This window comes from Scyliorhinus torazame, chromosome 17, assembly GCF_047496885.1.
Source record: "Scyliorhinus torazame isolate Kashiwa2021f chromosome 17, sScyTor2.1, whole genome shotgun sequence".
Taxonomy (NCBI): Eukaryota; Metazoa; Chordata; class Chondrichthyes; order Carcharhiniformes; family Scyliorhinidae; genus Scyliorhinus; species Scyliorhinus torazame.
This window is the reverse complement of record NC_092723.1, coordinates 101,022,854-101,046,490: the sequence shown is the minus strand read 5'-3', so window position 1 is coordinate 101,046,490 and position 23,637 is coordinate 101,022,854. Positions and strand designations below refer to the sequence as shown.

At 43.9% G+C, this 23,637-nt stretch overlaps 1 protein-coding gene across 4 annotated transcripts in view; it reads right to left on the bottom strand.

Moving 5' to 3' along the window:
* The window catches only part of cdip1 (cell death-inducing p53 target 1), a 72,831-nt gene extending 52,594 nt beyond the window's left edge, over window positions 1-20,237 (bottom strand). Inside the window, exon 1 of one of the 4 annotated variants that reach the window (XM_072480793.1) lies at window positions 20,168-20,237. The gene's annotated coding sequence lies outside the window, so the exon portion shown is untranslated. Of the gene's footprint in view, window positions 1-19,752; window positions 19,883-20,167 lie in introns of those variants that run through there. The other 3 variants (XM_072480796.1, XM_072480795.1, XM_072480792.1) reach the window with 3 other exon arrangements.
* Between the last annotated feature and the right edge of the window lie 3,400 nt (window positions 20,238-23,637).

Sequence of the window (23,637 nt, the reverse complement as noted above, 5' to 3'; positions counted from 1 at the left end):
AACACAATGCGATTCAAGTGGTTAATTAACATGTACCAACACATTGGCTTTCTGTGGTCACATATATATGGCTTTCTGTGGTCACATATATATGGCTTTCTGTGGTCATATATATCTGGCTACCATGTGCAGTAAAGTATGTTTTTACACTGGGTCCTTTAGGACTCTTGGTTTTGCAATACATTTGGTATTAAAAAGCTGTGCTTGTTACAGATCTATTTATAGCCTGACTTTAGCAACATTTGTTTAATGTTCTAAAAACTGTAAACATAGCAGTAACATCTACGATTAATATCAGCATTGGCAATATCCAAACCACTAGTTTATACTGTCAACAATGATCAGAAAATGCAGATTTTGTGCAAGAAACACATTTGTTTGCTTGAGAGTTGTGGCTGCAGATAGTCAACTCCATCAGAATGAAGTGCAAACGGTTTTGTACAAACGCAGCACTTTCTCCACTCCCTCACTGTTTTGCCCGTCCCTAAAGGCAACATTCTGCAGCCAAGAGGAAAACAGATAACTTACTGACATCTCTGCTAAACTTTTTCTTCAAAACCTTTGATTACATGCAATAAAAACTCCCCAAATTAGTTAAAAAGAACAAAGTTGCCTGCCATTATCTGAAAAGAACACTGCTTCATGAATGCATGTAGTTGCCAAACATATTTTTAGTTTCAGAAATAGAAACTAGTCATGTGTCATTTTGTCATCCGATTCATGCTTGGGGCCTCAACACTTCCATTACGATGATATCAATTGCAGTATTTCAACTTGTGTGATGGGACCCTAGTTAGTAAACAGTCTCCTTGTGTAACAGTCCTACTAACCCCCCCCCCCCCCCCACAAGTACAGAAAGATGTGGAGAGGTTGTTTCTCCTTATGGGCGAGTCCAGGACCAGAGAGCATAATCTCAAAAGTAAGGGGTTGCCCATTTAATACCGAGATGAGGAGGAATTTCTTCTTTCGGAGAGTAATGAATTGGTGGAATTCTTTACTGCAGAGGGCTGTAGAGGTTGGGTTATTAAGTATGTTTCAAGGCTGAGAGAGGCAGATTTTTAATCAGCAAAGGAATCAAGGGTTATGGGGATAAGGGTTATGGGGATAAGGCAGGAAAGTGGAGTGGAGGATATCAGATCAGCCATGATCTCATTAAGTGACAGAGCAGACTCTCTGGGCCGAATGGCCTACTTCCGCGCCAAGTCTTATGGTCTTTGCGAACTAGAATCGTCTGTCCCATGGTATTTCATCCCATATCTTTTTGGATTTAAAAGTCATAGATTTGTAGTGCCCTTTGCACTATATTTCTCCTCCAGTCACTTTAGAAACTGATAGTAATGCACAGCACTTCAGTTGTAATAATAATAATCTTTATTAGTGTCACAAGTAGGTTTACATTAACACTGCAATGAGGTTACTGTGAAAATCCCCTAGTCGCCACACTCCAGCGCCTGTTCGGTACACTGAGGGAGAATTCAGAATGTCCAATTCACCTAACAAGCACATCTTTTCGGGACTTGTGGGAGGAAACCAGAACACCCGGAGGAAACCCACCCAGACACAGGGAGAACGTGCAGACTTTGCACAGTGGCCCAAGCCAGGAATCAAACCCGGGTTCCTGGCGCTGTGAAGCAACAGTGCTAACCACAGTGCTACAGTGCTGCCCGGAGCTTCGATTCCTAGCTAGCTAACTGGATTAATTAATTTATTAAAAAACTAGCAAGCAGAACATGTACAAAACTGCACAAATTTCTCCCAATGACATAAAACTACCAGATCATTAAATATAGAACATATTGAATTAGCCTTCAAAGATAATTGCTTTACAACAATTTAATTGCATTTCAGTGTATTTGAAGACCAACAACAATTTTCTTATTCTCATTATTTCTCTCGTCTCAGCCTGTAAGGGGCGTGCATTTACTTTCACTGTCCTGTTCTTTGTATACTTGTAGAAGGTCTTCAAACTGCTTTTATATTTCTTGCTAGCTTACTCTGGTTCTAATTTTTCCTTTATTAATTTTTGGTCATTCTTTCCTGGTATCTATAACTCTCCTAATCCTCAGGTTTACTACCTTTCTTTGTAATATTTTAAATTTATTACTATCCTTCCCCATCTTTAGATAGCCATAGCTGGATCACCTTTTCTTTGGAGTTTTAAATTTCTCAACAGAATATAGATTAATTGGAAATTAGGAATTTAAAAAAAAGTTTGTCATTGCTTTTCTACCATCACACCTCGATCTAATTTTGCAATCTATCGTAGCCAACTTACACCTCATGCCTATGCAATTGATTTCAGGTTTCCATGGGCGGCACAGTAGCACAGTGGTTAGCAGGGTCCCAGGTTCACTTCCCGGCTTGCGTCACTGTCTGCGCGGAGTCTGCACATTCACCCCGTGACTGCGTGGGTTTCCTCCGGGTGCTCCGGTTTCCTCCCACAAGTCCTGAAAAGACGTGCTTGTTAGGTGAATTGGGCATTCTAAATTCTCCCTGTGTACCCGAACAGGTGCCGGAGTGTGGTGACTAGGGGCTTTTCACAGTAACTTCATTGCAGTGTTAATGTAAGCCTACTTGTGACAATAAGAGATTTTTATTAATACTGCAGTTTCAGATTTATACACATCAAGTTATTTCATCCACACAGGCAACAAAGAACCTCAAACTTATTGGATAAGGGCAAAGGTTGAAGTTCCTCTGGCCTGCACCTCGGGTTCCCTTATAGCCCGACACTCAGTCGCACCCTCCCTGTCCTTGACCACTAACCAAACCTGGACCACGAACTAACTCAAGTATTGTCGTTAGGAACAATGAGGAAAAGCAATTCAAAACAAAAGGTATAATTCTAAAAAAGGGTGCAGGAGTAGTGGGACCTGAAGGTGGCAAGGTAGGTTGACAAAGTGGCTAAAAATGTACGAGGGATCCTGGGCTTTAAAAACAGATGCAAAAAAAAAAAAAGGAATTATGATAAAACTTTAGAAAACATTGCTTTTGCTAAACTGGAATAGTGTGTCTAAAGCTGCGCATTGCAATTTGGGAACAACGCAGAAATGGTTCCAGTGTCAAGAAGAAGCAGAGGTAATTTTAAGTGATACATGTTTATGTTGTTGGATTTTAGAAATAAGATATAGATTTAAGTGAGTTTAATTAAATGTTTCTGTGCAAGGAAGGATAAAACTCTCGTTAGATTCATGTTAAACAAAGGTGTTTGCATGTATGGGGGTTTGGGATTTCAGTTCAAACTGTGGCTGTATTGTGCAGAGAGTGAGTTTACCATGGGAAAAATAAACACTAGCTTGGGGAATGAATGAGACGTTGCTTAGCAATCAGGGGCCACTTTAGGAGAGACAGACATTGTGATTCTGTTTTAACGGAATTCATAGCAGATAGAACCAGGAATCTAGACAGAGAACAGCTCTCAGCTCTACTAGAAGCAGGACAAGGGAGCTACAAAAGACTTCATAAAAAGCACACCAGAAACAAAATAACACCTAGATATGGAAGCTAGAATGGAGAGAGACATTTGAGGAAGGTTGACGTCAAAGAAACAAAGAGAAACTGGAAGTGAAACAGGGTACTGTTCACTGAAATCAGGCTAGTGAGAAGCCAAAGATTTCTAAAGTGATTTGAAGGCTTGTGATATTTTACTACAGCCTGTGAAGCAATAGTTGAAGCAATTGGGAAGCATTAAGTGGCTGGATTTCAGAGTGTCTGTAGAAATTTGCAAGCATTCAAGACAAAGGAATACTGAAAGGAAAACCTGGAAGCATTCTCCCTGTGCCTGCGTGGGTTTCACCCCCATAACCCAAAGATATGCAGGTTTGGTGGATTGGCCACACTAAATTGTCCCTTAATTGGAAAAAATAATTGAGTATTCTAAATCTGTATAAAAAAAGTAATCAACTTAGTTTTTATCGTTTTTAAAAATTGTTAAAAAAATACTTGGTTCTCGTTTCAGCTACAGGCACATTAAATACAAAACCAGGTGTACTGGAGGCTAAATGCTACACCTCCTTCCATCTCCGGACCAAATTTCAAAATGTTATACACGGTTTATACTTTTTTTAAAAATGTCCAAAAAAAATTTCATGAGGGGTAAGCATCGGCCGGCATTTATTGCCAACATTTATCGACACGGTACAACAGTGGTTAGCACTGTTGGTTCACAGCGGCAGTGACCCAGGTTCGATTCCCAGCTTGGGTCACTGTATGTGCGGAGTCTGCACGTTCTCCCCGTGTCTGCGTGGGTTTCCTCCGGGTGCTCCGGTTTCCCCCCACATGTCCCGAAAAGAAGTGCTTGTTAGGAGAATTGGACATTCTGAATTCTCTCTGTGTACCTCAACAGGAGCCGGAATGTGGCGACTAGGGGTTTGTGACACTAATAAAGATTATTATTGCCCATCCCTAATTCCCCTTGAGGCAGTTAAGAGTCGACCACATTGCTGTGGGCCATGTCGGCCAGACCAGGTCAGGACAGCAGATTTCCTACCTGAAAGGACATCAGTGCCAGATGGGGTTTTTATAGCAATCATTAGACTTTGAATTCCAGATTTTTAGTGAATTCAAATTTCACCATCTGCTGTGGTGGAATTGGAACCCAGGTCCCCAGAGCATTTCCCAGAGTTCCTGGGTTATTAGTCCAGTGATAATACCACTAGGCCACTGCTATTCAAAAACATTAACCGCACATACTGCTAATTTTATACACCTTCGAACCATACCCAACTTAGAAATGCGTACCCAATCTAGTCCCTATTCAGGCAATCACTTACAACTGATCAACTCTGAACTATTTAATGCCATGGCAGCCAGTTTCTGTCATGTGTTGACTAACCGTTCAGTTTACATATACGTCTGTGTGGGTTTCCTCCGGGTGCTCCGGTGTCCTCCCACAGTCCAAAAATGTGCAAATTAGGTGGATTGGCCATGCTAAAATTGCCCCGAGTGTTCAAAGATGTACAGGTTACGCAGCATTACGGGGATAGGGCAGGGGAGTAGGGTTATCTTTCAGAGGGTCGATGGAAACTCAATGGGCCTAATGGCCTCCTTCTGTACCATAGGAATTCTATGGTTCTAAGAAACAGGAGTAGACCATTCTGTCCCTCGAGCCTGCTCCACCATTTAATAAATTCATGGCTAATCTGATAGTAACCTCCAATCTGAATCCCACCCACCCCAGAACGTACCACCTCCACCTTAAAAATACTCAGTCTGTTTCCATGCCTTTTCAGGAAGTGCTCCAGAAACTCACGACCCTCGTGTGACCCTGAGTGCAAACATTTTGCCTCATCTCCATTTTAAATGGGCGACCCTTTATTTTTAAGCAGTGATCCCCAGTTCCAGATTCTCCCACAAGAGGAAACATCGTCTCCACATCCACCCTGTCCAGACCCCCTCAGGGTCTTGCATGTTTCAATCAAACTTCTTTGAGTTGTTTAAAGTTCCAAATTAAATTCAAAAGGTTAAACTGAACTTCAGTTTGAGACTACTGACCTACTCCCGATTTATATTTGTGTTACAGTCAGCATTCACAGTAGATTTTCAGCAACTGACCAAATACAAATGGAGCAGAGCTTCACCTTAGATCTTATTTCTGCTCAATTACTGAGAGTTACCAGAGACTGTGAAGCAGCAGATTCAGTTCACACAAGACTAGGTGGATGATAGACTTTCGGCAAGATAAACAATACAGAAAAATAATTGTAATTTACAACTTTAGGAAACTCATGGCATAAACCTGAGAAAATAAATAACATTTAGTTCATATAAAAGACTAAGTGCAGTTTGTTACTAATTGCTCTATCACTGAAAATAATGTTGTTTACAATTAAATATTGGAGACTGTAGGAGAGTTCCAACAGGCATAGAATTATATTTCTAGTCATTTCTAGCTTCCAAATTAAACATAATAGAGAGTAGCTTGACTCGGTAGTTCTCATTCTCTTAAAACAGTTCAGGTCAACGCCACATCTGGTATGTTGACCTTTTAGTGCAATACAAAGGGAGTGCTGCATTACCAGAGATGTTTGAAATGTTAAACTTCCTCTATAGTGAATGGAAAAGATCCCATAAGCAAAAGAACAGAAGAAATAGGAGCAGGACCAAGTTTTTCGGCCCCCTCAAGCCCACTCCGCCATTCAATATTATGGCTGATCTGATTGAGGCCTCAATTCCACTTGCCTGCCTGCCTCCTCACCCCACCTAACTCTTGTAGATCAAAAACCTGAATATATCAAGGCTGTTAGACAATGACCCAGCCACCACCCCTGTCTGGGGTAAGAAATTCCAAGGGTTAAGAATCCTCTGAAAGAAGAAATTCCTCCCCATCTCAGTGTAGAATTGTCAACCCCTTATTTTGAAACTGTACCCCCTAGTTACAGCATCCCCCACAAGGGGAAGCATCCTCTCAGCAACTGCCCTGCCTGGCCCCTCAGAATGTTATATTCTTCTGAACTACAATGTGTATACGGCCAATCTGCTCAAAGACAACCCTTCCTTGGTGAAGCTTCTCTTGCCTCCAATGCAAGCATATACCTCCTTAAATAAGCAGAGCAAAACTTTACACACTATCCCAGGTATAGTCCCACCCATGGCCATTATGTTGCAGCAAGACTTCCCTACTTCAACACTCGATCCCCCGCCTTGCAGGTGAAGGTGACCTCACAAAATTACTAGGAAGAGCCTCTGCAATTTCAACTCAGCAACAATGACAGAATGGCAATATGTCAATTGGGCGGCACGGTAGCACAATGGTGAGCACTGTTGCTTCACAGTTCCAGGGTCCCAGGTTTGATTGCCGGCTTGGCTGACTGTCTTTGCGGAGTCTGCATGTTCTCCCCACGTCTGTGTGGGTTTCCTCCGGGTGCTCCGGTTTCCTCCCACAGTCCAAAGATGTGCAGGTTAGGTGGATTGGCCATACTAAATTGCCCTTAGTGTCCAAAAGGTTAGGTTGGGTTACAGGCATAGGTTGGAGGTGTGGGCTTAAGTGGGGTGGTCTTTCCAGGGGCCGGTGCAGATTCGATGGACCGAATGGCCTCCTACGGCACTGTAAATTCTATGATTCAATGACCTGGAGAGGATGACAATCCCACGCAACTGGTTTCTTTCCCTTTCCACATTGTTACAGCAACAAATACACTTCAAAAGTACTTCATTAGCTGAAAGGTGCTTTGTGATGAAAGGCCTACTTGTGACACTAATAATGACTATAATTATTATAATCAAAGTGCATCTTTGTTAGATGCTATAGGTCACCAGTTGGAAAGATCTGAAGAGGCCTTGGTGATTTGCCACAAAGGATTCTGCGAAAGTACTACTGTACGCTACAGTAACTACAGTATGCAGATTCTGTAGGGAATGGATGCTTGATATGGTACCAAACAGATTACAGAAAAGCTCAGGGGTAGGTTAGAGGGTGGGAGAAATTAAGTGACAAAGATGTAATAGAACAAAAAGGCAAAGTGAGTAGTAAAGGTTGCAGTAAAGAAACAAAACATTGGTCTAAATATCAATACAATCATTCTGCTGAATGAGTCCATGTCAGATCTACCTCCGTTGCCTGAAGAAATTATTTCATTCAAGTGATCATTTCCTTTTAAAAACCATCGGCCGTCTCTGCTTCCATCACAGTAGTGAACTCGCCAACATTGAGGGCATTTAAAAGTTTATTGGATAAACATATGGATGATAATGGCATAGTGTAGGTTAGATGGCTTTTGTTTCTGTGCAACATCGTGGGCCGAAGGGCCTGTACTGCGCTGTATTGTTCTATGTTCTATCCATGTGGGCAAGGGGTTCAGGTCAGTGTCACTCACAGAATAAAAACGTCCTTCACATTACACCTGCATCTCTTGGACAAAACCTTAAATCTATGTCTCCTAGTCCTTGTATCAGCTAATGGGAACAGTTTTTCTCTAGTCTACCTTGTTCAAACCGGTCATAATCGTGTAAACCTCTATCAAATTTCCCCTCAATCGCCTTTCCTCCAAGAAGATAACCCCAGCTTTTCCATCCTAACCTTCTAACTAACATCTCTTGGCCCTGGAACTCCCTCACATAAAAGAGCTTTATAAAGGTTCAGTGTTTCTTTTGATCTCAATGTCTCTATTCATGAAGCCCAAAGAACAAATAACAGTACAGCACAGGAACAGTTCAGCCGTCCAAGCCTGCGCTGACCATGCCCCTTAAATGCCGCCATCGTACCTGCTCCCACCACCTCCCCAGGCAGCGGGTTCCATATATTTACCACCCTTTGTGTATAAAAACTTGCCTCGTACATCTATTCTATACTTTTCCCCAAGCACTTTGAACCTATGTCCCCTAGTACTTGGCTCTTCTACCCGAGGAAAGAGCATCTGACTATCCACTCTGTCCATGCCACTCATAATCTTGTAGACCTCTATCAGGTCGCCTCTCAACCTCCGTCGTTCCAGTGAGAACAGATCGAGTTTATCTAACCACTACTCATAGCTAATGCCCTCCACACCAGGCAACATCCAAGTAAACCACTTCTGTACCCTCTCCAAAGCATCCACATCTTTCTGGTAGTGTGGCAACCAGAATTGTACACAATATTCCAAATGAGGCCAAACTAAGGTCCTGTACAGCTGCAACATGACTTGCCAATTTTTATATTCAATGCCCCGACCGACGAAGGCCAGCATGCTGTATGCCTTCTTGACCACCTTATCCACAGGCGTTGCCACTTTCAGCGATCGGTGGACACGCACGCCCAGATCTCTCTGCCTGTCAATACTCGTGAGAGTTCTACCAATTACGGTGTAATTCTATATACAACATCCCATATGTTTTGTACTCACTGCCCCCTCAAATATTTATCTAAATGCACCCCCAGGTTTCTCTGCCCCTTGTTATGGGCCAGGGTTTAGAGAACCCCAAAGTGTATCATGGAGTTCACCTGACCCACAACTTTTAACAGGTTGTGGCATGGGGAGCACACGGCCCACTCTACAGGTGTGGTACAGCAGAAATGGAAAAGTATTTTTCAAAGCAAAACAATGTTTATTCTATGAACTCAAGTTAATCTTTTTAAAACAGTGAACATCTTAGCAACCATCAATTCAAATACAACCCCCAAAGAATACAACACTAAGTAATCCTTAATAACTTCCCAAACAACATCCAGAAGACAAAAGAAACACCTTTGAACAGAAGCACAGTAGGTTTACATTCACTACTGAGAACATTTATAATTCTGAATTTACCAAATGATCAAGAGATAGTCTTTTGATGGCAGAGAGAACAGCAGTACAGCTGCTTGGTCTGGCTTCAGCTCCAACACTGAAAATGAAACTAAAACACACCCTGCAGCAAACAGCCTAAAACGAAAGTCAAAAGCGGACAGACAGCCCAGTTCCACCCACATTCTGACATCACTGATAAACATCCATTTCTTAAAGGTATTCTCACATGACACCTCCCCCCAAGAAAAAAAAACCCATTAACTTCAAGATGGTTTCATTTTTCACCTTTCCACTATCCTTTAAGAAATGCACACAGTAAATATACTTTTTTGTTTCAAAAAACAACACACGCAAACAGGTATAATAATATAGTCCATTTTTTCCCCATTCTTCTTCCAACTGAAATCTTTCTCGATTGACAGTCTCTTTGAACAAGAAGATCTCGGCATGATCCGTCCATTTCTCTACGCCTCGGCATGTCTCTTCAAAGTCAGATACTGTAATTCAATCTGATCACAAAGTCCCTTGTAATTCTCCAACATAGAAGCATTGGTTATCACAGCTTTCAGGCTGCCAAATGCCTGTTGAAACTCCGCTGTCCATTAAAATGTTCGCGTTTCTTCAACAAGTCCACCAGTGCAGCAACGCTACAAAACTTTTGCACAAATGTTCGATTAAATCCACACATACCAAGAAATCGCATTATTTCCCTTCGGCTTGAGGGTATTGAAAACTCCTCAATAACTGTTGATTTCACATCCCTTGTGACCATTCGACCCTGTCCGATTGTATGGCCAAGGAAAGTGACTTGGGCTTTTCCAAATTCACTTTTGGCTAGGTTTATCACCAAACGCACCTCCTGAAGTCGATCGAATAACTCCATCAGATGTTTTAAATGTTCTTTCCATGTCTGGCTGAAAATTACCAGATCGTCGATGTATACCGCACAATTGGATAAATCCGAAATGATTTTGTTAGTTAACCGCTGAAATGTGGCTGCGGCGTTTTTCATGCCAAATGGCATAAAACTTTGAATTGGTATATACCATCTGGAATCACAAAAGCTGAAATCTCCTTCGCCCTTTCAGATAAAGGTACCTGCCAGTAACCTTTAAGTAAATCCAGTTTGGAAATAAAAGCTGAATGTCCCACTTTCTCAATGCAATCCTGCAAACGTGGGATAGGATAAGAGTCTGTTCTTGTAACTGCATTAAACTTTCTATAATCCACACACAACCGTTGGGTACTGTCTGGTTTTGGTACCATCACTATGGGTGAGCTCCATTGGCTGCAACCAACTTCAATTATGCCATTTTGAAGCATACTCTCAATCTCTTTGCTAACTTGTACCAATTTTAAAGGGTTAAGTCTGTATGGATGTTGTTTGATTGGAACAGCATTTCCCACGTTTACATGGATAGCCATTTTACTACTTCCCAATTTATCTCCACAAACTTGCCAACGTGATATCAATAACTCTTTCAGGTCAGTCCGTTTTTCCTCTGGAAGGTAACTCAACAAGTTATCCCAATTTTTAAGAACATCCTCATTTTCCAATTTAATTTGAGGTATGTCAAATTCAGTCATCTGGATTTGGTTCGTCACTTTGAGTTAGAATCATTAAAACTCCTCCTTTCCCTCTCCTTCCCTTTCAAAAGTACCTTTTAAGCATATTCACATGACACACTCGGTGAGTTTTCCTTCTATCCGGCATTTTTTCCACATAATTTCCTTTCAATCTGATAAGGTCCACAAATCCTTGCTTTTAAAGGTTCACCTACCACTGGTAACAACACTAAAACTTTATCTCCACTGGCAAAACTACGAACTTTGGAATTCTTGTCCGCTAACGTTTCATCACATTTTTGCAACTTTTAACTGTTGTCTGGCCAATTCACTTGCTCTATTTAATCGTTCCCTAAAGTTTGACACGTAATCCAATCATGTAATTTCCGATTTCTCACACATCAATTTTTCCTTAAATCAATTTAAGTGGTCCTCTTACCTCATGACTAAAAATTAGTTCAAACGGACTTAATTTGGTTGACTCATTAGGTGCATCCCTAATTGCAAACAGTACGAATGGAATTCCTTTATCTCAATCCTCTGGATAATCTTGTCAATAAGCCCTCAGCATTGTCTTTAATGTCTGATGCCACCTTTCTAACACTCACTGCGATTCTGGATGGTACGCAGTTGATTTAAATTGTTTTATTCCTAAGCTATCCATAACTTCTTTGAATAAACTTGAGGTAAAATTTGATCCTTGATCCCATTGTATTTCTGTGGGTAGTCCATATCTAGTAAAAAATTTAAGTAACTCCTCCACAATCTTTTTAGCTGTGGTATTACTTACTGGAATGGCCTCTGGAAATCTAGTAGACACATCCATTATAGTCAAAAGATATTGATTTCCACTTTTTGTTTTAGAAGCGGTCCGACGCAATCAATTAGGACCCGTGTAAAAGGTTCCTCAAATGCTTGAATGGGTATTAAGGGTGCTGGTTTTATCACTGCTTGAGGTTTCCTTATCACTTGACATTTCCCTATCACTTGACATGTGTGACATGATTGACAAAATTTAACTACATCTTTATGTAGTCCAGGCCAGTAAAAATGTTTTTGGATTTTAGCTTGAGTTTTCCTCATTCTCAAATGACCTCCCACCGATACCTCATGTGCAACTCGCAACACCTCCTTTTTATACCCTACCGGCAATACTACTTGATGAACTTCTGCCTACTTTTCATCCGCCTCCATATGTAAAGGTCTCCATTTTCTCATCAAGACATCACTTTTATGGTAATAACACTCTGGTATACACTCAGATTCCTCTTCCATGTATGCTTTCTGGTACTTATTTCTACATCTTTGTTGTTTTTATTTTTAAAAATTTTTTTATCAAAGGTTTTCATAAAATTTCAATAACAAAATGAAAATGAAACCCAACAGGGTTAAGTACAAAACACAGGCCAGAAAAACAACCCTCTATACCCCCCTTCCCCCCTGTACATAAATAATAAATTAACATTAACCCCCCCGACTTAATACAACAAGTATATACACCCCCTCACGACCCTCCAGTGTAAATAACAAAGACAAAAAAAAAATAAAGTGCCCCCCCCCCCCCCCCCCCCCCGAGTTGCTGCTGCCATTGACCAATGTCTACCGTTCTGCCAAGAAGTCTAATAACGGTTGCCACCGCCTAAAGAACCCTTGTACCGACCCTCTCAAGGCGAATTTCACCCTCTCCAACTTAATAAACCCTGCCATATCGTTGATCCAGGATTCCATGCTTGGGGGCCTCACATCCTTCCACTGAAGAAGAATCCTTCGCCGGGCTACCAGGGACGCAAAGGCCAGAATTCCAGCCTCTTTCGCCTCCTGCACTCCCGGCTCCTCTGCCACCCCAAATATTGCGAGTCCCCAGCCCGGCTTGACCCTGGATCCTACCACCCTCGAAACTGTCCTCGCTACGCCCTTCCAAAATTCCTCCAGCGCTGGGCATGCCCAAAACATATGGGTGTGGTTTGCTGGGCTCCCTGAGCACCTAACACACCTGTCCTCACCCCAAAAAAACTGACTCATCCATGGCCCGGTCATGTGTGCCCTGTGCAGCACATTAAATTGTATGAGGCTGAGCCTCGCGCACGATGAGGAAGAGTTCACCCTCCCCAAGGCATCTGCCCACATCCCTTCCTCATTTTCCTCTCCCAACTCCTCCTCCCACTTACCTTTTACCTCCACCACCGAGGCCTCCTCCTCCTCCTGCATCACCTGGTACGTTTCCGAGATCTTCCCCACTCCCACCCACCCCCCCGAGAGCACCCTGTCCTGTACTGTGTGTGGCCATAGTCGCAGGAATTCCACCACCTGCCATCTGACGAACACCCTTACCTGTAAGTACCTGAAGGTGTTCCCCGGGGGGAGCCCGTACTTCTCCTCCAGCTCACCCAGGCTCGCTAACTTCCCGTCCACAAACAGGTCCCCCAGCTTTCGTATCCCTGCCCTGTGCCACCCCGCAAACCCTCCACCCGTTCTTCCTGGGGCGACCGGTGGTTCCCCCGTAATGGGGTCCCCGCCGAGGCCCCCCACTTCCCCCCCTGTGCCGCCTCCACTGCCCCCAAATTTTGAGGGCAGCCACCACCACCGGGCTCGTGGTATACCTCCTTGGAGGGAGCGGCAGCGGCGCCGTTGCCAGCACCCCCAGACTCGTACCCACACAAGACGCCGTCTCCAGCCTCTTCAATGCAGCCCCCTCCCGCTCCATCATCCACTTGCGCACCATCGTCGCATTGGCGGCCCAGTAGTATCCACAGAGGTTGGGCAGCGCCAGTCCCCCCCCCTATCTCTACTCCGCTCCAGGAACACCCTTCTTACCCTCGGAGTCCCTCGCACCCACACAAACCCCATTATACTCCTGTTAACCCGCCTGAAAAAAGCATTTTGGATAAACACGGGGAGGCACTGGAACAGGAACAAAAACCTTGGGAGCACCGTCATTTTGATTGACTGCCAAGGACAGCGGCAACGCGTCCCACCTCTTGAACTCCTCCTCCATTTGCTCCACCAGCCTTGTAAAATTAAGCCTATGCAGGGCCCCCCAGCTCCTGCCCACCTGGATACCTGAAGCTCCTCTCCGTCTTTTTTAATGGGAGCTCGCCAATCTCCCTCTCCTGGTCCCCTGGATGAACTACGAACAGCTCGCTCTTCCCCATGTTGAGCTTGTACCCTAAAAAGTCCCCGAATTCTCTAAGAATCCTCATTACCTCCGGCATTCCTCCCACCGGGTCCGCCACATACAGCAGCAGGTCGTCCACATAAAGTGACACCCTATGCTCCTCCCCACCACGCACCATCCAGTTCCTCGACTCCCTCAGTGCCATAGCCAGGGGTTCAATCGACAGTGCGAAGAGCAGGGGGGGATAAGGGACACCCCTGTCTCGTTCCTCGGTGCAACCGAAAGTACTCGGACCTCCTCCTGTTTGTGGCCGCACTCGCCATCGGGACGTCATACAACAACCTAACACACCTGACAAACCCCTCTCCAAACCCAAACCTCTTCAGCACCTCCTACAGGTACCCCCACCCAATCGAAGGCTTTCTCAGCGTCCATCACCACCACTATCTCCGCCTCCCCCTCCCTCGCCGGCATCATGATAACATTCAAAAGCCTCCGCACATTCGCGTTCAACTGCCTCCCCTTCACAATACATCTTTCTGTTGTAACTCCGCCAATTTTCCTGAAGTAAAAATATCCGCCTCATCCTACACCTGCTCTTGTTCAACCATCTGATCAAAAATCGTTTCTGATAATTGCACTTCAACTTCACTCGTTGATTTCTCCTCGTCTTAACCTGTGACTTTGCGACCTTGTTACTACACAATCTGGAAAAGTCCCAGGATATTCGTCCTTCAACACTTCAGTTGTCTGATTTTCCACTGGCTTATCAACCACAGTAGGCATCACTCCCACCTGCGATCCAGCCATATTAATACCCCAAATAAACTGTATTCCTGGACAAGATAGTTTCTCTTTTATTCCTACTACCACTTCACCACTCTTCGCTGGACTTTCCAACCTTACCTTATATAATGGAACACTATACTCCTCTCATCCCGAATTCCACATATTACCACCTTTTCTGGCAATATTCTTCCCAAACTACATAACTCCTCATGTCTTACCATTAAAAACTGACTAGCTCCCATATCTCTTAAAATTGTGACTTCTTTACCTGCTCCTCCTGATACACATGAGTAACCTTTACCCACACAAGTAAATTCTTTAAAGAGATCTGGCACTTTCTCATCAATCACCTCTTAATCAAGCTGTACAATCTTTTGCACCTCCTTCGCTTCCCTTGGGCTTTCCTTTACCACTTTAACAAACCCCACTGTCTTATCCTGTTTTACCACATCAGCCTTCCCAGTGCTTTTCTTCAATCACCGTTTATTACAGTGAAAACATTTGAAACTTTTCATGTCTCTTCCACTCTCCTGAATTTCTTCTTTAATCTGAGGTACACCCTCCTTATTATCTCCCATCAGATCACCTTTACCTTTACCATTTGAGTATTTCTCATGTCTGCCAATTTTAACTGACTGTCATGTTTCATGTCCATTTTCTGAAGTTCAAACTCTCTCTCTTTATCTTTTTCCCTGATCTGTATCTCCCTTTCTTCTTTCTTTTTGTTCTGCTCGGGCTATTCTTTCTTTTCTCCTTTCTTCTCTCTCCTTTCCTTTTTCCTCTCTCTCTCTTTTTACTCTCTTTCATATTCAAGCTGCTTTAATTCTCTCTCGTGTTCCATTTGTTTAATTTGTAACTGAATTCTTGCCATTTCCAATGAGTGAAACTATATCTCAGGCAACTTTAAATGCTTAGCCACTGCCATAATGACCTCATCTTTTCGCATTTTGTCAGGTAATGTTAACTGCAATGTTTTTGTCAAATCTAACAGTCGGCTTTGTGTCTCTGTCCGTAAGGTACTGCGTGTGACCGTCTCCACCCCCAAAACCTTCAGAGCTTCTAAAAGAGCCATTGTCCACAACACTCCCCACTTAAACTAGAATACCACATCTGAAAAGCAACCACAATATGCTCACTCCTCACTGTCTTTAAGTTCACTAAGCCAATCCAATAGATAGACTTTATCCCGGACAAGCCCCCAATTTGTTATGGGCCAGGGTTTAGAGAACCCCAAAGTGTATCATGGAGTTCACCTGAGACACAACTTTTAATAGATTGTGGCATGGGGAGCACACGGCCCATTCTACAGGTGTGGTACAGCAGGAATGGAAAAGTATTTTTTAAAGCAAAACAATGTTTATTCTATGAACTCAAGTTAACCTTTTTAAAACAGTGAACATCTTAGCAACCATCAATTCAAATACAACCCCCAAAGGATACAACACTAAGTAATGCTTAATAATTTCCCAAACAACATCCAGAAGACAAAAGAACCACCTTTTAACAGAAGCACAGTAGGTTTACTGTGAAAACTACTGAGAAAATGTATAATTCTGAAATCACCAAATGATCTAGAGATAGTCTTTTGATGGCAGAGAGAACAGCAGTACACCTGCTTGGTCTGGCTTCAGCGCCAACACTGAAAACGAAACTAAAACACACCCTGCAGCAAACAGCCTAAAACGAAAGTTAAAAGCTGACAGACAGCCCAGCTCCACTCACACTCTGACATCACTGATAAACACCCATTTCTTAAAGGTACATTTCTTAAGCACCCATTTCTTAAAGGTACTCTCACATAACACCCTGAACATTCTGGAATGGCGCCATTAATCCAATATTGCCTCCCCAATTCCTTCTGCAAAAATGAGGCAAAGGTTCAGCAGCAATCAAATCAGTCCCTTGAAGTCAAAGACAGGGGTGATTATCACTCAATCCAGCAAGCAGATGCAAGATTGAATTCTACACAGCGGACAACATCATTACTGATGAAGCTTTCAGCACTACCACAGCCTTTCCTGTCATGGAGAAGTTGAACAGCGAGCCCACTGTGGTAAAGATCAACAAGGCCATTTACCATCTGCTAGTGGTAAAGCCCAGGGAATGATGACATTGCATCTGAAATCAAAAGTGGAAAGCTGGCACTGCTACAACATCTCCATGAACCGGGGTCTCTGTTGGAAGGAATGATCTGTGCCTCAAGACACGCATGGTGCAAACATGGTGCAAAAGCAGGGATTACAGGGATAGGGCGGGGTGGACACTCGTAAATGGGCAGTGTGCTAATTCGAAGGATCGGTGCAGACTCGATGGGCCGAATGGCCTCCTTCTGCACTGTAGGGACCCTGTGATTCAACCTATTTTTCTTGAAGAATTCACCAGGCAGACATCACACGCACACTTTTTATTTAATCACATTCTCTATCTCCCGCATTATCTAAGGACCCCTGACTGGTTCCCCTATGTTTCATCCTTGTTGAAATGTACCTAGCCTATACCTGAAGCATCTCCTCCTTAAAGATCACCCAATGTTCCATTTCAGTTTCTCCTGCCAACGTTTTGTTCCATCTTATCCTGGCTAGCACTCCTTTCACCCCATTTGAAGTTAACTCTTTTTCAATTTACTTGTGTACTTTAAATTGTTTCTTGCTCTTCTCCATTATTAGTCTAAATGTTATGATACCAGGTTCACTCTTACCCAAGTGCTCCCCCACCAAAATTTGGCCCACCTCATTCCCCAGTACCAGATCCAACAATATTTGCTTCCAAGTTAGACTAAGAACACACTGGTCCAGGAAGTTCTCCTGGACATATTTCAGAAATTTCTCCCCCTCCTTGCCCTTTACTCTAACACTATCCCAACAGGTATTTTAGTAATTAATTCCAACAATATCATCACTCTATAATTCCTTCATATCTCAGATTTCCTACCAAATTTGTTTGCCTATCTCGCTTACTACTTGCAGCCAAAATAGTCCCTTTTTGCTTCTCAACTCTTAACCAAATGGATCCTGTCCTTGCCCCCTCAAGGTCATCGTCTCTTTCCCACAGTACAATGTCTTCCTTATTCTGTTGTACTCTTACTGGTGCTTTGTAGATAGTGGAGAGGGTTTTCAGAGCCCTGAACAGCAAGTTTTCCTCAACAGATACATTGATGAATTATGCACTGTTTATATATTTTATTTGCTGTGCTACACAAACTGGCTGCTATATTTGCCTACATGTTCACATTCTGTTCATCAAAAGCACTTAAATGATTGTGAATTTGGGATGGACATCAGATGCGCATCAAAAAGGTGCCGTTAACCAGCGCCAAATGTAGACCTTGGAACATCTTAAAGGGGAAAGAGAGATGGAGATGTTTAAGAGGGGAATTCCAGAGCTTAGGGCCTAAGCAACTGAAGGTATGGCCAAGAATGGTGGAATAATTAAAAATAAAACAATGCAGATTGAGGTTAAAATAAGCGGTGTGCAGGTATCTTGGTGAGTTGTAGGACTGGAGGGGGTTACAGAGATATGGAGGAAGTGAAGCCATGGAAGGACTTGGAGAAGGACAAGACATTTTATCCAGCTGGAAAACAAGGGCAGCACGGTAGCATGGTGGTTAGCACAATTGCTTCACAGCTCCAGGGTCCCAGGTTCAATTCCCGGCTTGGTTCACTGTCTGTGCGGAGTCTGCACGTTCTACCCGTGTGCGTGGGTTTCCTCCGGGCGCTCCGGTTTCCTCCCAAGTCCAAAGATGTGCAGGTTAGGTGGATTGGCCATGCTAAATTGCCCTTAGTGTCCAAAATTTCCCTTGGTGTTGGGTACGGTTACTGAGTTGTGGGGATGGGGTGGAGGTGGGTGCTTGGGTGGGGTGCTCTTTGAAAAGAGCCGGTGCAGACTCGATGGGCCGTATGGCCTCCTTCTGCACTGTAAATTCTATGAACCTTCTACTGGAAATCAAAATATATCATTTATGCAAATCATTTAACAAGATGCTTGAAGAGCTTCAACATGTGGAAGTGACAAAAATAGAATAAGGGTATACAAGCTATACAACTTTAATTTTAAAATTTCAAATGTTCCAGAGTATGTAAAACCTTTGAAACTAAATGCAACATTTAAAGCCAGCTACAATGTCCACACAAAAAAGATCAATTTCACACGTTCATCCAAATTTTACATTCAGGTGCACATCCCTGACTGAAAATGCCAGATGGAAAAGTAATCAGTCACATTAATTTAGGTGTGAAATATGCGCACAGACCAAACAACAAAAAGCTCTGCTATACTTAACGTTATCAAAGAATCTAGAAACAGATATTGTGGTTATCATAGAATTTACAGAGCAGAAGGAGGCCATTCAGCCCATCGAGTCTGCACCGGCTCTTGGAAAGAGCACCCTACCCAAGGTCAACACCGCCACCCTATCCCCATAACCCAGTAACCCCACCCAACACTAAGGGCAATTTTGGACATTAAGGGCAATTTATCATGGCCAATCCACCGAACCCGCACATCTTTGGACTGTGGGAGGAAACCGGAGCACCCGGAGGAAACCCACGCACACACGGGGAGGATATGCAGACTTCACACAGACAGTGACCCAAGCCAGAATCGAACCTGGGACCCTGGAGCTGTGAAGCAATTGTGCTATCCACAAGGCTACCGTGCTGCCCTTACGTTGTCAACCTACGTTGCTCAAATAAATTCTGAACAGGAAATATAAAATCCTGCATCAAGTTAAAGGGGCAGGGTCTTGATGGAAAAGTACTGGGTATATGTTTTTTTGTTTACAAACCACCCAAATTTGCATTACCGCGGTATTATTCTGACATTACATTGCACCCAATATTCTGGCATTTAATTATTCCGATTAGAGATGTTGCCGTGGAGGTTTTAACTTGCATTTCTGCCTGGATTAATGGGTTAAAGTCTTCACGTCCCTCAAAGCATCAAAATCAACACCACTCGTTGAAAGATATTGAACATTCCTGTATAAGCCAATTAAGTAATGCACCTCCATTTCTCGTCTGGAATGAGAAATAAAGGACGCATGCCGAAGTTCTGGTGCAGTTGCAAAAGGGAATTATTTACCTCCTGCTCCCGAGAACCGCTTCTTTTCCACCCCCTCCGGGACCTGAGGAACCGAACCGGCGGCAGGAAGGAGGTGGGAGGCCTCGGCCGTCTCAGTGCGCGGGTGGGCGCGGTGCCCTTCGGGAGCTGTAGTTCTCCCGGCCGCCGCTGGCCGCAGGAAGTGACGAACGGCCCGGGTCCTTAAAACTACAACTCCCAGGAAACACCGCTAGCCAAACACTCGCCGAGCCCAGCAAGGTAAGCGAGCCGCTCTCGTTCCAGTTAACGGTTACTGTGTATATATATATATATATATATGTTCTTGTTGTCGTAATTTTGGTCCTGATGATAAAAGGGCCAGCACCACCCCCACCCCCCCCTGAAACCATGGTGTATTTTTTTTAAATATCATTTCAGATTGTGTACAGTTCCTCACCAAGCTGCTCTCCTGCCCTCGGCGTCCGTGCTCCTTGGAGCCGCAGATGTGCTGTTTGCGCATGCGCCCACCCATCCCCACCTGCATAATATTGTTCATGTGCAACTAGTCTCACTGATAGAAGGCTGATGTTTCTGCAAATATAACCTGTAATTGTAAGTGTAATGTGTGCACCTCAGAATGCCACATGCTGTATTTCTGAACTGCACTGCACTCAGAGTCATGTTAATTTGAACTGTTATCATAGAAATCAGAGAATTTACAATGCAGAAGCTGTTACAAATTTTAAACAGTATATCTTTTTTAAACAAAATGCAGTTGTGTTTCTGTGATTCATCCACCGTTTCATTCAAAAACAGATAATTAAATCCAGCGATTGATTATCAGCAGTTTACAAAAGGAAACAACTATTGTAAGGATTGGATTTGAAACTGGGGTGACTGGAAGCCAGCTATAACAGATTTGAAATTAAATGGAAATTGCCGCTAACATTCAGGAGGTCAGGCAGCATCTGTAGGTTAATGCTTTCAGGCCCACAATTCTGTTGACAGGTCATAGACCTGAAATGTTAACTCTTGCTCCTCTCACCACAGAGGCTTCAGATCTGCCCCGAGTGTTTACAACATTTTCCGTTTTCATTTTCCCACTGTTTGTGGGGACAGGGGAAAGAGAATATGAATGGATTTGCAGATCACAAATAAGCTGCCAAAGTATCACAATAGACAAAAATGTTTCCTCCATAGAACTTTCCAGCTTATATGGGCCCGTATCTAAGGAAGGATGTGCTGGCCTTGGAAAGGGTCCGGACAAGGTTCACAAGAATGATTCCTGGAATGAAGAGCTTGTCATATGAGTAGTGGTTGAGGACTCTGGGTCTGTACTTGTTGGGAGTTTAGAAGGATGAAGGGGGATCTTATCGAAACTGACAGGATACTGCAAGGCCTGGATAGAGTGGAAGTGGTGAGGATGTTTCCACTGGTAGGAAAAACTAGAACCAGAGGTCACAATCTCAGACTAAAGGGACAATCCTTTAAAACAGAGATGAGGAGGAATTTCTCCAGCCAGAGGGTGGTGAATCTGTGGAACTCTTTGCCGCAGAATGCTGTGGAGGCCAAATCACTGAGTGTCAGCCATGATTGAATGGCGGAGCAGATTTGATGGGCCGAGTGGACTAATTCTGCTCCTATGTCTTATGGTCTTATACCCGCTTGCCGCCTTTTGTGAAGTTATTAAAGACTGATTGTCCCCTCAGAAAATTGAAGAGGCACAACACCTCACACTCTATATAGATGTGAAACACGGATTCCTTGAGGCCACAGAAATTACTGGTGGCCCTAGGGTCCGTAAATCGACTTGACAGTCCATTGCATGGGACTGCCAAGTGCACCACCTTTTATAGCGCATCCCCAATACACAAAGGGAGGACTTCCACATGGAGAGCCCTCCACACAGAATTCTAACATCCTCCAGGTGGAACATCGTGGTGTGTCTGGATGGCTGGCAAGGGAAAGTTCGATCATCCCATAGAGGAAACTCCTCGACAAGTGGGTTGGCATGGAGCGGATTTCTGAAATATGACTCCGGTTGTGGAGCTGAAGCTCTGGGGGAGGTTTTGGGGCCCGCCTGCCACTGGTGATAAATTCTGCCTGAACAAGGATTATCTCTGAGCCACCTCTAGTTCACTGGGCTGGAATACCACGTTTTATGGACCCTCAATGGCTTTGGCCTTGATGTCATCCACCAGATCATTCCTCTGACATTCAGTACACCCTGACTCTGCTCGCCTTGGCTGCCCGTGTCCTCTCTTCAACCAGTCCATGAACCCGTACTGATGGAGGTGCAGATTCCTGAGCAGTGATTTCTGAACGATAGCGGTCCTGACTCCAGACCGGGGAGAGATCTGGCTGGAGGTGACCATGTTCGAGGCTCTGAAAAATGAAAGGCAGCTCCCACAAGGAGGCATGGTGGCTACGACCAACGAATGACCATCTGTCATGGTGGCACAGTGGTTAGCACTGCTGTCTCAGTGTCAGGGACCCGGGTTCAGTTCTGTCCTTGGGTGATTGTCTGTGTGGAGTTTGCATGTTCTACATGTGTCTTTGTGGGTTTCCTCCAGGTGCTCCGATTTTCATCCCACAGTCCAAAGATGTGCAGGCTATGCTAAATTGCTCCTAGTGTACAAAGATCCGCAGGTTAGGTGGGGTTACGGGGATAGATAATAATAATAATCGCTTATTGTCACAAGTAGGCTTCAATGAAGTTACTGTGAAAAGCACCTTGTCGCCACATTCCGTCGCCTGTTCGGAGAGACCGGTACGGGAATTCAACCCGCGCTGCTGGCCTTGTTCTGCATTACAAGCCAGCTGTTTAGCCCACTGTGCTAAACCAGTCATACAGGATAGGGCGGGGGAGTGGGCGTAGGTAGGGTGCTCTTTCAGAGGGTAGGTGCAGACCTGATGGGCCGAATGGCCTCCTGAGGTTTTCAAATCTATCAAAGAATGGCCATGCCTCGTAGGCTTCTAATCCTCAATCTTTCTGGTAAATCTCATCCATGAAACCGAATGAAAGAGCCAAACCTTCCTCAATGTCTAACTGACGGGTATCCAGCTCAAAAATTACTGTGCTTCTGATTTTACTTTCATTAGACGGTGACAGTGCCAAGGCCATATCTTGTTTCCTCCGTGGTAGAAACATAACCTGTGTCCACATAATCCACTTCATTCTTCTACTGGTCACAGAAATCCGAATCTGGGAGCATCAGTGGGTAATTTATTCCCTGAAAATTGACCCGTGCTTCCAACCATTCTTTACAAAAGCTACTCCGATTGTAATCTTTCATTAAAAATGTTCTGACTTTCCAAACTTTACCTTTAGGCAAGCATTGTCTACTACCAGCCTGCTATTGGCCATTTGGAGATGGAAGACACCAGAAGTCAGTCCTTATTCCGTTTAGATTTATTCACAAAGGGAAACATTACAAGTGTTTAGATCTTAACCCTACTTATTCCCCCAGTGCCAATAAGTGTCTCATTATGTGTACTCAAATAACGAATGCCCTTCACTCTTACTTTATACAATTAACTGACCTCCTTTGTGATTTCCATCCAGGCCACCTGAGTCAAGCGGGAGGATCTTCAATTGGCATCACTCGAGAAGAGCATGTCCTGGACGAAAACCAGCAGAGAGGCATTGCTGAAATGTGGAGTCAGATGTGTTGTAAAGCCAACATGTTGTTGATGGAGTGGAGTGAGAGGAGGAATGTTATGGAGGGAGGGGGGAGGGGGAGGACGGGGGACACCAGAAGATGACTGTCCTGTAGGAGAGGGGGGAATTCAAGAGGTTTAATGGTAAAACAAACTGCAAAGGGGGATGAAAAGAATACTTCAGTGGCCTTACAGGATAAATCTTGTACCCAGCTTCTTCCCATTTCTCCCTACCTGCTGAACCTGGATGCTTGGCCGCCCCAATCT